The following is a 12,615-nucleotide window of genomic DNA, read 5'->3' on the forward strand; positions in this document are numbered from 1 at the left end:
TTCAGTGAAATACGATCTGGTGATAACACAGAGTGTTTTATTCTGAAAATTAACCGGATGTTTTCATTTTGTTTTGGTGAAACCTGACTTCCTGTCCCGCTCCATCTGCTCTGTTGAGATTGATGCATCGTGCTCCGGCATCCGGCAAAAATACAAGTCTGGTGTATCTGATCCGGAGGACTCCGACCTGCCGGATCAGAGACGTAGCTGGAACACAACGGAGTGGATCCAGTGGAAGTTAACACATTGACTAGATTAGAAACTATCAGATCCGATGCTGTGGCGGACATTAAGAGGGACATATCACACTTTTTTCATCAACATATATTGGTCTAAGAGGTCCCCAAAACATGTCTTTAAAGTTTATGCTCAAAAAAACACTTTGAAATCAGATTCTGGTCTGCCTGAAAAGTCCTCTTCTTCATTCCTCATCAGAACAGTCTGTTTTCTCTCTGACCACGCCCCCTCAGGAAGTGGATGTGCCTCGGCTCTCCAGCACGTTGATCTAATGTTTACATGTTGGCTGAATATACACGGCTGCTCAGAGATCGCGTTACTTCAACCCTCTGAATCTGATCCTGACGGAGAGGCGCCTGTAGCAGGACCTTTCTGAACGATTGGTCACAGATTTAGTGTTTCTTGTTGTTTTACTTATCAGTTTGTAGACGTGTGTCTTGGTACACAGCTACAAACATGTAGCTATGTGGCTATGCTAACTAGCGCTAGCACTTATCCATGATAAATAAAAATCATCCACTAGATCTTCAAATCTGCAGACGTGGGGAGTAAAACCGACCTCTGCCAGAAAGGCAGCAGGACCTTTTATGAACCATTGGTCACAGATTTAGTGTTTCTTGTTGTTTTATTTGTCAGTATGTCGACGTGTGTCTGGTACACAGCTACAGCTACAGCTACAGCTACAGCTATGAACATATAGCTATGTGGCTATGCTAATTAGCACTAGCACTTATCCATGACAAATAAAAATCATCCGCTAGATCTTCAAATCTGCAGACGTGGGGAGTAAAACTGACCTTTGTGTTTATTAAGACTACAACTAGCATGCCTCCCTCCTAAGCTCCTTGTTAGCACACATTTGTGCAGGTAATGAAAAACGGAGGAGGGATTCAGTATTATTTAATACAGTCTATGGGCTGAACAAGCTCCGAGCTCTGACTTCCGTGACAGACCGGATATTGTTGTTACGTAACAAAAACACTGAAGTCTGAAACGGCTGGTTTCACACACATTTACAGAAAGGTGTAGAAATCAGAACAGGGGCAGAATGGATTCTTTTCATTCTCGGGGGGTTTGTAGACAGGGACACATATTTCAGGTAAAGAACCATTAAAAAGTCAATTTTGCATGATATGTCACCTTTAAGAGGCCTCATTGTTCATTTCAAACTGTTTCAAAACTCCTCACTGGAGCTTTAAGAAAAAACAGCGTGACTGTTTCCACTAAATCTCATCCGTGTGAAATAATATCATCTTCAGATTTCCCATGAATACGATCCTGTTCAAATAAATTCCTGATAAAATAAGAAAATAATTACATCCTGCGGCCGGCTGCTGGTTTTTGTTTTCCTCCCGAGTCCTGAAGATGGATCATGTGTCTCTGAGTGAAATATTTACATTTTCCCAAACACTCCAGAGATCTCAAAGTGACACGGTAATCATCCAGCAGTGTCTGGATTAATGTGTCCACTGGAAGCCTGAAAGACATTAGGGGAAGTTTATATCAAACAAATATTTACACAAGAGATGAGTCAGGATTTATTTTTTCACCCCTCACACTGACTCAGACATTTTTCACATTGCTGCGGGGAAAAGAGTCTGTTTCTGTGGTCTGAAATGTAAAATCTGTCGTTCTTATTAAGGCCCTCTCAGTTTGTTCTTTACTCTCCGATGACGAACATTTGACTTAACCTGACACAAAGTCGCTGACTTGAAGCAGACAGAGGTCATTCTTATCAGATAATGAGCTTCATGGTCTCACATTAACATTCCAGCTGTAAGTAAACAACACTCAACCTTCATGTCTAATCCAAACGCAGTGTGTGCCTGTGTTTCCCCTTGACTTCCTCTGCAAACAAGATGACCCTTGACCTCTGGCTGGGCCTGAGGCTGAGACCAGAAGACGTCCATACTGATGTGAGATTTGCTGCTCTTGTCACTGACCGGTAGGAATAAGAATGTAACATTAAGAAGAAGAAGAATTAAAGCCTTAAACATTGATGATCCGACCCCCTAAAACACGAAGTCCATGCAGAAGTCTTAAAAACTGCAGTTCCTCGAGCGTCCACTAGAGGCTGGCTGCAGAAACACAGGAAACCACATACACACCCATTCAAAGAAGACGATCTTTACAGCAGAAATAAACATGTTTGCAGCCTGGTTCAAAAAACTGTTTAGTTTTTAATAATAATAATAATAATAATACATTTTATTTAAAGGCGCCTGTCTCGGCACTCAAGGACACCGCACAGATAGAAATATATACATACACGAATTCACATTAAAGGAAACAAAATCAGAGTCAGAAATGAAAACAATATAAACTAACAAGGGGTAAGAAAAAAATAGAAACAATAACAAAATGACAGAGCAATTGGAGTCAGACGGAGTAAGCGGTTTTGAACAGATATGTTTTGAGTTGTGATTTGAAATGGGGGAAAGAATCTGTGTTTCTGAGTTGAGGTGGTCATGAGTTCCAGAGACGGGGAGCAGAGCGGCTGAATGCTCGGCTCCCCATAGTGGTGAGACGGGCGGAGGGGACAGACAGGTGTGTGGAGGAAGAGGATCTGAGGGAGCGGGAGGAAGTGGGAACATGGAGGAGGTCGGACAGATATGGGGGGGCGAGGTTGTGGATGGTCTTGAATGTCAACAGAAGGACTTTGAACTGAATACGGAACTGAACAGGGAGCCAGTGGAGCTGTTGGAGGACAGGAGTGATGTGGTGGATGGAGGGGGTTCGGGCAATGATACGGGCAGCTGAATTCTGGACCAGTTGGAGTTTATGGAGGGATTTGTGAGGGAGGCCGAAGAGGAGAGAGTTGCAGTAGTCCAGACGGGAAGTGACAAGGCTGTGGACAAGGATGGCGGCTGTGTGGGGGGTGAGGGAGGGGCGGAGACGATTGATGTTACGAAGATGGAAGTAGGCGGTCCGGGTGATGTTATTGATGTGTGATTGAAAGGATAATGTGCTGTCAAGGATGACACTTTTTGATTAGTTCTGCACAAAACATATAAAATATCAAATGTTACGCCCCTGCCTAGTGAGTTTTGAGGTGTGTTAAGGCCCCCAATATGAAAAGAGAAAAATAAACAAACAGATAAACCAAAGATTCCTTCAGTTCCAGCAGGGTCCTCACACTCGTTTGTTACTCTGGCCCTCATAAGAATGATATTTATTTGTAACAAACTTTAGATTTTAATCAAATCTCAGATACAGATTAAACAGTAACATTAAAAACAAGATTAGAAGAACACGCTGGTTTTTAGAACAATTACAATCACAGTTCATCAATATGTCACACAGCAGCACCAGGAAATTATCATCGCGCTTTTCTTAGACATCGTCCCAGTTTAATCTGAAAGCTCATGAGGTGCAGGAGGCCTCTGAGATTCTTCAGATGATATTTTTTTCTGTAAAGTCCTTGTGTTCAGACGCTCCGGGGTCTGATCTGAACTTTCGAAACACATAAACCACAACCTTGCCTTGTGGTTTTGTGATCCTGTGACTATCAGCAGAGCCAGCCACAGGAAAGGAAATGTCCGGGTGTCTCAGATTAAATATATACAGTATCTCACAGAAGTGAGTACACCCCTTACATTTCTGCACATATTTAATTATATCTGTTCATGGGACAACACTGAAGAAATGACACTTTGATATAATGTAAAGAAGTCAGTGTACAGCTTGTATAACAGTGTAAATTTACTGTCCCCTCAAAATAACTCAACACAGCCATTAATGTCTAAACCACCGGCAACAAAAGTGAGTACACCCCTAAGTGAAAATATCCAAATTGGTCCCAAAGTGTCAATATTTTCTGTGGCCACCATTATTTTCCAGCACTGCCTGAACCCTCCTGGGCATGGAGTTCACCAGAGCTTCACAGGTTCCCACTGGAGTCCTCTTCCACTCCTCCATGACGACATCACGGAGCTGGTGGATGTTAGAGACCTTGCGCTCCTCCACCTTCCGTCTGAGGATGCCCCACATATGCTCAATAGGGTTTAGGTCTGGAGACATGCTTGGTCACTCCATCACCTTCACCCTCAGCTTCTTTAGCAAGGCAGGGACCGTCTTGGAGGTGTGTTAGGGGTCGTTATCATGTTGGAGTACTGCCCTGTGGCCCAGTTTCTGAAGGGAGGGGATCATGCTCTGCTTCAGTATGTCACAGTACATGTTGGCATTCATGGTTCCCTCAATGAACTGTAGCTCCCCAGTGCCGGCAGGACTCATGCAGCCCCAGACCATGACACTCCCACCACCATGCTTGACTGTAGGCAAGACACACTTGTCTTTGTACTCCTCACCTGGTTGCCACCACACACACTTAACACCATCTGAACCAAATAAGTTTATCTTGGTCTCATCAGACCACAAGACATGGTTCCTGTAATCCATGTCCTTAGTCTGCTGTCTTTAGTAAACTGTTTGCAGGCTTTCTTGTGCTTCATCTTTAGAAGAAATGTGAGGGGTGGACTCACTTTTGTGAGATACTGTAAATGTTTGAAACCTCGTCCTCTGATCTCAGGTCTGCAGTGATGGAAGCTTCAGGGTGTGGTTATTGGTCCATCCTCTCATTATTGTGTGGCCCTAAAAGACAAATTTGGTGAAAGTAAAGTACTAAACTCAAGGTCTCAAAGTAAGAAACATCTGAACTTTGAAAAACCACGAAGTCACAAGAGTGGTGTGCAAGACTTAAAGGTGTCATATCATGCAAAATTGACTTTTTAATGGTTCTCTCCCTGAAATCTGTGTCCCTGTCTACAAACCCCCTGAAAAGTAAAAGACTCCATTCTGCCCCTGTTCTGATTTCTCCACCTTTCTGTAAATGTGTGCTGAAACCAGCCGTTTCAGTTTTCAGTGTTTTTCATACGTCACAACGCCATCCGGTCTGTAACAGGAAGTCAGAGCTCGGAGCTTGTTCAGCCCATAGACTGTATAAAATACAACTCAACCCCTCCTCCGTTTTTCATTCCCTGCACACATGTGTGCTAACAAGGAGCTTAGGAGGGAGGCATGCTAGTTGTAGGCTGTCTTAATAAACACAAAGGTCGGTTTGACTCCCCACGTCTGCAGATTTGAAGACCTAGTGGATGATTTTTATTTATCATGGATAAGTGCTAGCGCTAGTTAGCATAGCCACATAGCTACATGTTCGTCGCTGTGTACCAAGACACACGTCGACATTGCTGACAAATAAAACAACAAGAAACACTAAATCTGTGACCAATGGTTCAGAAAGGTCCTGCTGCAGGCGCCTCTCCGTCAGGATCAGATTCTGGAGGCCACACCCACTTCCTGAGGGGGCGTGGTCAGAGAGCTCATTCTCATTTAAAGGCACAGACACAGAAAACAGCCTGTTCTGAGCAGGGCTGAAAAAGAGGGTTTCACAGGCAGACCAGAATCTGATTTCAAAGTGTTTTTATGAGCAATAAACTTTAAAGACATGTTTTGGGGACCTCTTAGACCAATATATGTTGATGAAAAAGAGCAGAATATGTCACCTTTAAAGAAACATATTCAATGATTTTCATTTATTTCTTTTTTAACCAGAAAGTAAATCCACTAGACATCCACTGTTTTTCCTTAACATGAAGAAAAACACATAAAAACAAGTTTTCAATAAATCCCAGTTTTCATTTTACAATTATTGTCTCATCAGGTTTTCTTCCAAACTCTCCAAAATTCAGACAAACACAGACTTAGTTTTTAGAATATGGTGGTGATGTCTTTATAAGGCCAGGTAAAAGAGAAGAAAGGTCAAAGAACACTAAATAAAGCTGAGGTGTAACTCTTAATTATGCGGGGGGAACCTGTGTCCTGCTTTCATTAAGTCTGTTTTTCCTCACCTCACCTCGTGTAAATGAATCTTCACAGCCGCACTCTCAAAGGTGTTTTCCACCCGTTACCACTTTCCTCAGGTCACCTGTCTGGACAACATCGCCTCGGTGACCTTTGACCTCTAATTCTCGACCGCTGACAGAGGTTAAGTCACACTCACTCCCTGTAGCGACGGCTTTAAGCCCCCCTGAGGATTCCTCAGTCAGGGTCAAACTGGATTTGGTGAGAGGAATGAGCTTTACGGACGCACAACAACACAAACAGCTCTCCACCTCTGCTCTCCACCTCTTTGTGTGGAGATTGTGTTTGAGTGAAAGACTCGACATGAGTGAAGAGGAGCTGCTGAACCACTCAGCTGTTAAATAACCTCTGCATGTTTTAACCCGTTCACAGCAAATCCCTGCTTTATATAACACAAGGCTGGTTTCTGTCTCTTTTTCAGGTCCCTGAAACTTGCACATCATTGTAGACTCTGAAGAACACTTCAGCTTCTAGAGTCTGGTACTTTATAGAGGGGGGATTTTACAACATACATATATTAATACAATGTTGGATATTCATTCTAAATGTAGGCAAAGGTTTAAATCAGTAGATGAAGGTTTGTTTAAGGAAATTAAACGGCCAAATTCCACTGGATCCATGTATGGTCTGCCTCCGATCCGTCACAGCACCAGATCTGATCGGTTTCTATTCGAGTCAATGTGTTAACTTCCACTGGATCCGCTCTGTTGCGTTCCAGCAGGTCAAAGCCCCCTGGATCAGATACACAAGACTTGTATTTTTGCTGGATGCCGGAGCACGACGCATCAATCTCAACAGAGCAGATGGAGCGGGACAGGAAGTCAGGTTTCACCAAAACAAAATTAAAACATCCGGTTAATTTTCAGAATAAAACACTCTGTGTTATCACCAGATCGTATTTCACTTAACTACAACAACAAACCAAAGTCATGATGAGCGGAGCCAGGCCTGGAGTCAACAGGTCAGAGGTTTTCAGAGGACCTGAAAGACAACATGGATGAGGAGAGGAGGAGGAGGAGAATCCTTCATTCAGTGGTTACAGCGGGGAAACCTCGGTCACATGACTCCAGCTGTGTGGCGGTCCTGCTCGGAGCATGGAGCTGGACCCTAGTCCTGGTAAAATGTGTGTTCTATTTAATCTGCTTCAGCCTTCCTTCACCTCCACCCCAGCTCCTCCTTTCTGCTGTGTCTGATTTTACCAGTGTCATAAGTATTGTCACTGATCGCTCACTCTGTTCTTTAACCCAGGGGTCTTTGCTGCTGCTCTCCCTGCCTTGGCTTTTCATGTATGCACATTAAAGACAGTATAGGTGTGCTCTCCCTGCTTCAGGCTTTTGCGTTCCACCTAGGCACATGGAAGGGCAGGGAGCTCCAAGAACTGAACCATACCACTAAATACAACTTGTTGCATGTAAATAAATAATTCAAATATATTTCGAGCCCGGTCTAGAAGACGTAGTTTCAGGACTTGCTGGCCGTAAAAATAATTTGTGTAGTGCGTCATATGTCAGTGCCCATTGAGGGGTCTTCACATCCCACGATGAGAGGAGATGGAGGCACATTGTCCATTTGATATGCAGTCAGTGTTGAAACCCCCTACACCGGACTTCCACCGGATCTGTGTCCGGCCTGTCTCTGCTCAGCTGCAGTTTTGGACTTCAGGGCAATGTTCCACCTTCTTTGACCTTTTTCTAAAGTTATTTTCTCACACTACCCGGACTGTTTTATGGCTCTCTGTCGGGGTTGTGTTGTTTTCCTCAGTTTGTGTGAAGTGACCCAGTAACATAAACACATTAGAGGCCTGCTCAGCCCTGTTGGTGCTTAGTGCTGTCAGGTTTAGCTCTGGATGTTAGGAAACAGAGTCATGAAGCTGACAGAGCTGAAGGGTCAGTTATAGTTCATAAGCACGTCTTTGCTTATGGGATCGTCTCAGAACACGCAGGCTTTATCAGCAGCTCTGAGCAGGGATCAGGTCTACAGCCGGGTCTCAGTGTCTTCCAGAACGAGCTGACCTCTCTATAATCCCCCCTCCATACTTCCTGCTTCAGAGGGCGAGGGGAGGGGGCTGCAGTGAGCTGTATACAAACATTTGTAGCTGTGAGAGATTCTGCTGTAATCTAATCCAGGGATGGGGACGGCTCAGAGAGAGAGAGATGATAGTGGGGAGACAGATAGTAGTAGTTGTAGCAGCTGGAGTCTGGCACGTCCACAGCAGCAGAGATCCAGAGGAACCTACGAGACAAGGGAGCTCAGGGACTCCAGAAAGGTCTAAGAAAAGAGAGAAGAGAGGGAGACCAGAAGAAAGGAAAAGAGGAGAAAGAATGGTGAAAGAAAGGAGGGGATAAGAAAAGGAGACATAAAGGATGAAGAAACATGAAAAGAACAAAGACAGACGAAAGAAAGAAAGAAAGAAAGAATGATAGAGAGAAAGAAAGAAGGAGTGGAGATGTGGCAGCTCATCTCAGTCAGAATCAGGTGCAAAACTGAATTCGACCTCTAGATGGAGCAGATAGTGGGGCAAATGATGTGTGATTCTTTGTGTTCACGTACTGCCACCTAGAGGCTGATTTGAAGAACTTCCTGTGACTAGGAAGTTTAAGAGTGAACTCACCTTACTGTGTTGTTAAGAGGCTGTCTGTGTCCACTACTTTATTAGATAAGTGCAGTCCATAGACATTACATCAGAGAAAGGAAAGGTCATATCTTATTGTTTAACCCCGCCCCCTATCACCCAGGTTAACAGGAAGTACTCAATACTTGAAGTCAGTTGTAGATAAAGTACCTTTAACTTTGTCTGGAGTAGATTCACAGATCAGAACTTTTACTTCTACTCCAGTAACACGTCATCAGAGTCACTGTTCCTTTATTTGAGTATGTTCATACCTGGCAACATTAACCTGCCTATATCCAGGAACCACATATAACCCTAACTCTTAGACATAGATAGAAAAGTCATAAGGGGTATAACTTTCATCTCAGTCAAGAAAAATCTAAATTAAATTCCTTTTTTTCACAACATAAATCAGATTTTGTTACTTTTATGCATTGCATGATATTATGGTGTTACTACAAGTAATGCTAACTAACTAAATCTTACTCAGTACTCTGATAAATTATTATTAAAAACACTCCTGACATTAACTCTTTATGATAACCATCTGCTCTTAACTCTCCTTATAAACATTAAAGAGGATGTTATGTTACAGCACGTCATAACTTACCTTAGTTAGAGAGAACAGGTCTAAACCACATGAATGAGGGTTGGTTAAAATCTTTAACTGGTGCAGAATTATGTCTAACTCAAAAATGAGTGCAAACATGTGTAAGCTATTTTGGTTATGTCTAAATATAGGCCTCTACAGATGTTAGTTTTCCTGGGGCTTTTATTTTGAAGGAGGAACTCATGTGCCTCTTGTGTGTGTGTGTGTGTGTGTGTGTGTGTTTACCTGATGATCTCATGCAGTGCCATTCGGGTGAAACCATCTACAGGGAGAGGAGGGTTGGGTGCTTTTATGAGGTTTGGATATAAAGCTCAAATAAAGGACTTTGCTTTGACTTGAAAAGACTATTAGAGATTAGAGGATCAGAATAAAAGATTGTTTTAAATTAAAATAATGACATTTTTAAAAAGTCAAATTTAAACAAACGTGGAGTTGCATGGACTCACCTGCTTGAATGGGCCTGCTGCAGTTTCCTCATTGAAGTTGAGGAACTTATTTGATGTATCAACATGAAATAAGGAGATCACTGGGAGAAACTACAAATCAGGAGTCCAGTGGGAGACTGCAGCCCTGATCGGGAGTGTTGGCAGGTCTGTTTGAACTCTTTTCATCCTGGTAGGAAGTTAGTTAGAGTCAACAGGAACTACAGGAAGCAATGAGTGACTCCACTGAGACTACATCCATGATTTACAGGTGTTCAGGTGTTTCAGTCTAAAGTTCAGAGCTGCTCTGTTACCCTTAAAATGAGTCTTACCTTTGCTCTCATGTATTTACATTATGTACATGTGGAGTTGATTCATGATACATGTGACACTAATGTCACAGTTTATATCCAGCTGACTTCCTGGTGCAAACTATCAAGAATAAACTCACCATGAGTCATGCAGCTTGTATGTGCTGGGGTGGAGCCAAGGTCAGCCCCAGACTGATTTAACTTTTGATTATTCTAGCAATAACTATAGTCAAAGTCATTTTACTAGATTTCATGTACACAAATGTTGTTCTTGGTCATTAAGAGGTGAAGTTGTCATGCTCTAACTTGTCTCTGAAAAGTCTGAGTGCTATATTCTGATTAAAAAGTGTTCCTTTCATTTTTCTGAGTAGTGTATTTAATATTTATATTTCTATGTAGCAATTAGATTTCAAAACATTTTCAAACATTAAAAATACTGCTGAAATATATTTGAAGTTAGAACATTCAGTTATAAAACCAAAGTGAGCACTGCAGCAACACAAAGACAATCTGAATAAAACACCAATATGTTAATTTTGTATTCATTTTGTCTGCTCCAGGAGAACATCATCAGTTTTATAAAGACCGAGCTGAAGAAGATCCAGAGAACTCTGAGTCCAATTTACCCACAAAGCTTAGAGAGTCAGAGGGAGAATGAAGCAGGAGGAGCTGGCTGACTGTCTGCAGAGCAGTAAGAGGATTTGAACACATTGAACATGATGGAGAGAGGAAATGGAGACAACATGGGAGAGGTTTACATTTCAAACTCTGCTGTTAATATGATGCACACATTTGGATCACATCTATGAGCTGTGAGAAACTGTTCACAGCTGATGAAGAGATTTCAGAGAGGAGGAGAATCAAATCCATCCTGATGTCTGAAAGTGTAAATTCATCAGACTGATTGTAGCTTCAGATCATTCATCACATTTCTCTTTGGTTCTTTCAGGAACTGTTGCTGCAGAGTGCAGACGTAAACTGAAGTCTGACCTGAAGGAGAAGTTCCAGTGTGTGTTTGAGGGGATCGCTAAAGCAGGAAACCCAACCCTCCTGAACCAGATCTACACAGAGCTCTACATCACAGAGGGAGGGACTGGAGGGGTCAATGATGAACATGAGGTCAGACAGATTGAAGCAGCATCCAGGACCCCACACAGACCAGAGACCACCATCAGACAAGAAGACCTCTTTAAAGGCTCACCTGGAAGAGATCAACCAATCAGAGCAGTGCTGACAAAGGGAGTGGCTGGCATCGGGAAAACAGTCTTAACACAGAAGTTCACTCTGGACTGGGCTGAAGACAAAGACCACCAGGACATCCAGTTCACATTCCCCTTCACTTTCAGAGAGCTGAATGTGCTGAGAGAGAGAAAGTTCAGCTTGGTGGAACTTGTTCATCACTTCTTTACTCAGACCAGAGAAGCAGGACTCTGCAGGTTTGAAGAGTTCCAGGTTGTGTTCATCTTTGACGGTCTGGATGAGTGTCGACTTCCTCTGGACTTCCCCAACAATCAGATCCTGACTGATGTTACAGAGTCCACCTCAGTGGATGTGCTCCTGACAAACCTCATCAGGGGGAACCTGCTCCCCTCTGCTCGCCTCTGGATCACCACAAGACCTGCAGCAGCCAATCAGATCCCTCCTGAGTGTGTTGACATGGTGACAGAGGTCATAGGGTTCACTGACCCTCAGAAGGAGGAGTACTTCAGGAAGAGATTCAGAGACCAGGAGCAGGCCAGCAGAATCATCTCCCACATCAAGACCTCCCGAAGCCTCCACATCATGTGCCACATCCCGGTCTTCTGCTGGATCACTGCTACAGTTCTGGAGGATGTGCTAAAGACCAGAGAGGGAGGAGAGCTGCACATGACCATGACTCAGATGTACATCCACTTCCTGGTGGTCCAGTCCAAACTGAAGAACATCAAGTATGATGGAAGAGTTGAGACAGATCCACTCTGGAGTCCAGAGAGCAGGGAGATGATCCAGTCTCTGGGAAAACTGGCTTTTGATCAGCTGCAGAATGGAAACCTGATCTTCTATGAGTCCGACCTGACAGAGTGTGGCATCAAGATCAAGGAAGCCTCAGTGTACTCAGGAGTGTTCACACAGATCTTCAGAGAGGAGAGAGGACTGTACCAGGACCAGGTGTTCTGCTTCATCCACCTGAGCGTTCAGGAGTTTCTGGCTGCTCTTCATGTCCATCTGACCTTCACCACGTCTGGACTCAACCTGATGGAAGAAGAACAACCTGCCTCCCTGAGCTCTGAAATCTCTATCAATAAACCTAAACTGAAAGGTCTCCATCAGAGTGCTGTGGACCAGGCCTTACAGAGTCCAAACGGACACCTGGACTTGTTCTTGCGCTTCCTTCTGGGTCTTTCACTGCAGACCAATCAGACTCTCCTGAGAGGTCTGCTGACACAGACAGGAAGTAGCCCACAGACGAATAAAGAATCAATCTGGAACATCAAGATGAATATCAGTGAGGATCTGTCTGCAGAGAGACGCATCAACCTGTTCCACTGTCTGAATGAACTGAATGATCCTTCTCTAGAGGAG

At 43.5% G+C, this 12,615-nt stretch overlaps 1 protein-coding gene across 1 annotated transcript in view; it reads left to right on the top strand.

Moving 5' to 3' along the window:
• The window catches only part of LOC117826805 (NACHT, LRR and PYD domains-containing protein 3-like), a 264,765-nt gene that overhangs the window by 247,847 nt on the left and 4,303 nt on the right, over positions 1-12,615 (top strand). The gene's annotated exons all lie outside the window — the stretch shown is intronic.

The sequence above is a fragment of the Notolabrus celidotus genome, chromosome 15 (genome assembly GCF_009762535.1).
Source record: "Notolabrus celidotus isolate fNotCel1 chromosome 15, fNotCel1.pri, whole genome shotgun sequence".
In the NCBI taxonomy this organism is placed as follows: Eukaryota; Metazoa; Chordata; class Actinopteri; order Labriformes; family Labridae; genus Notolabrus; species Notolabrus celidotus.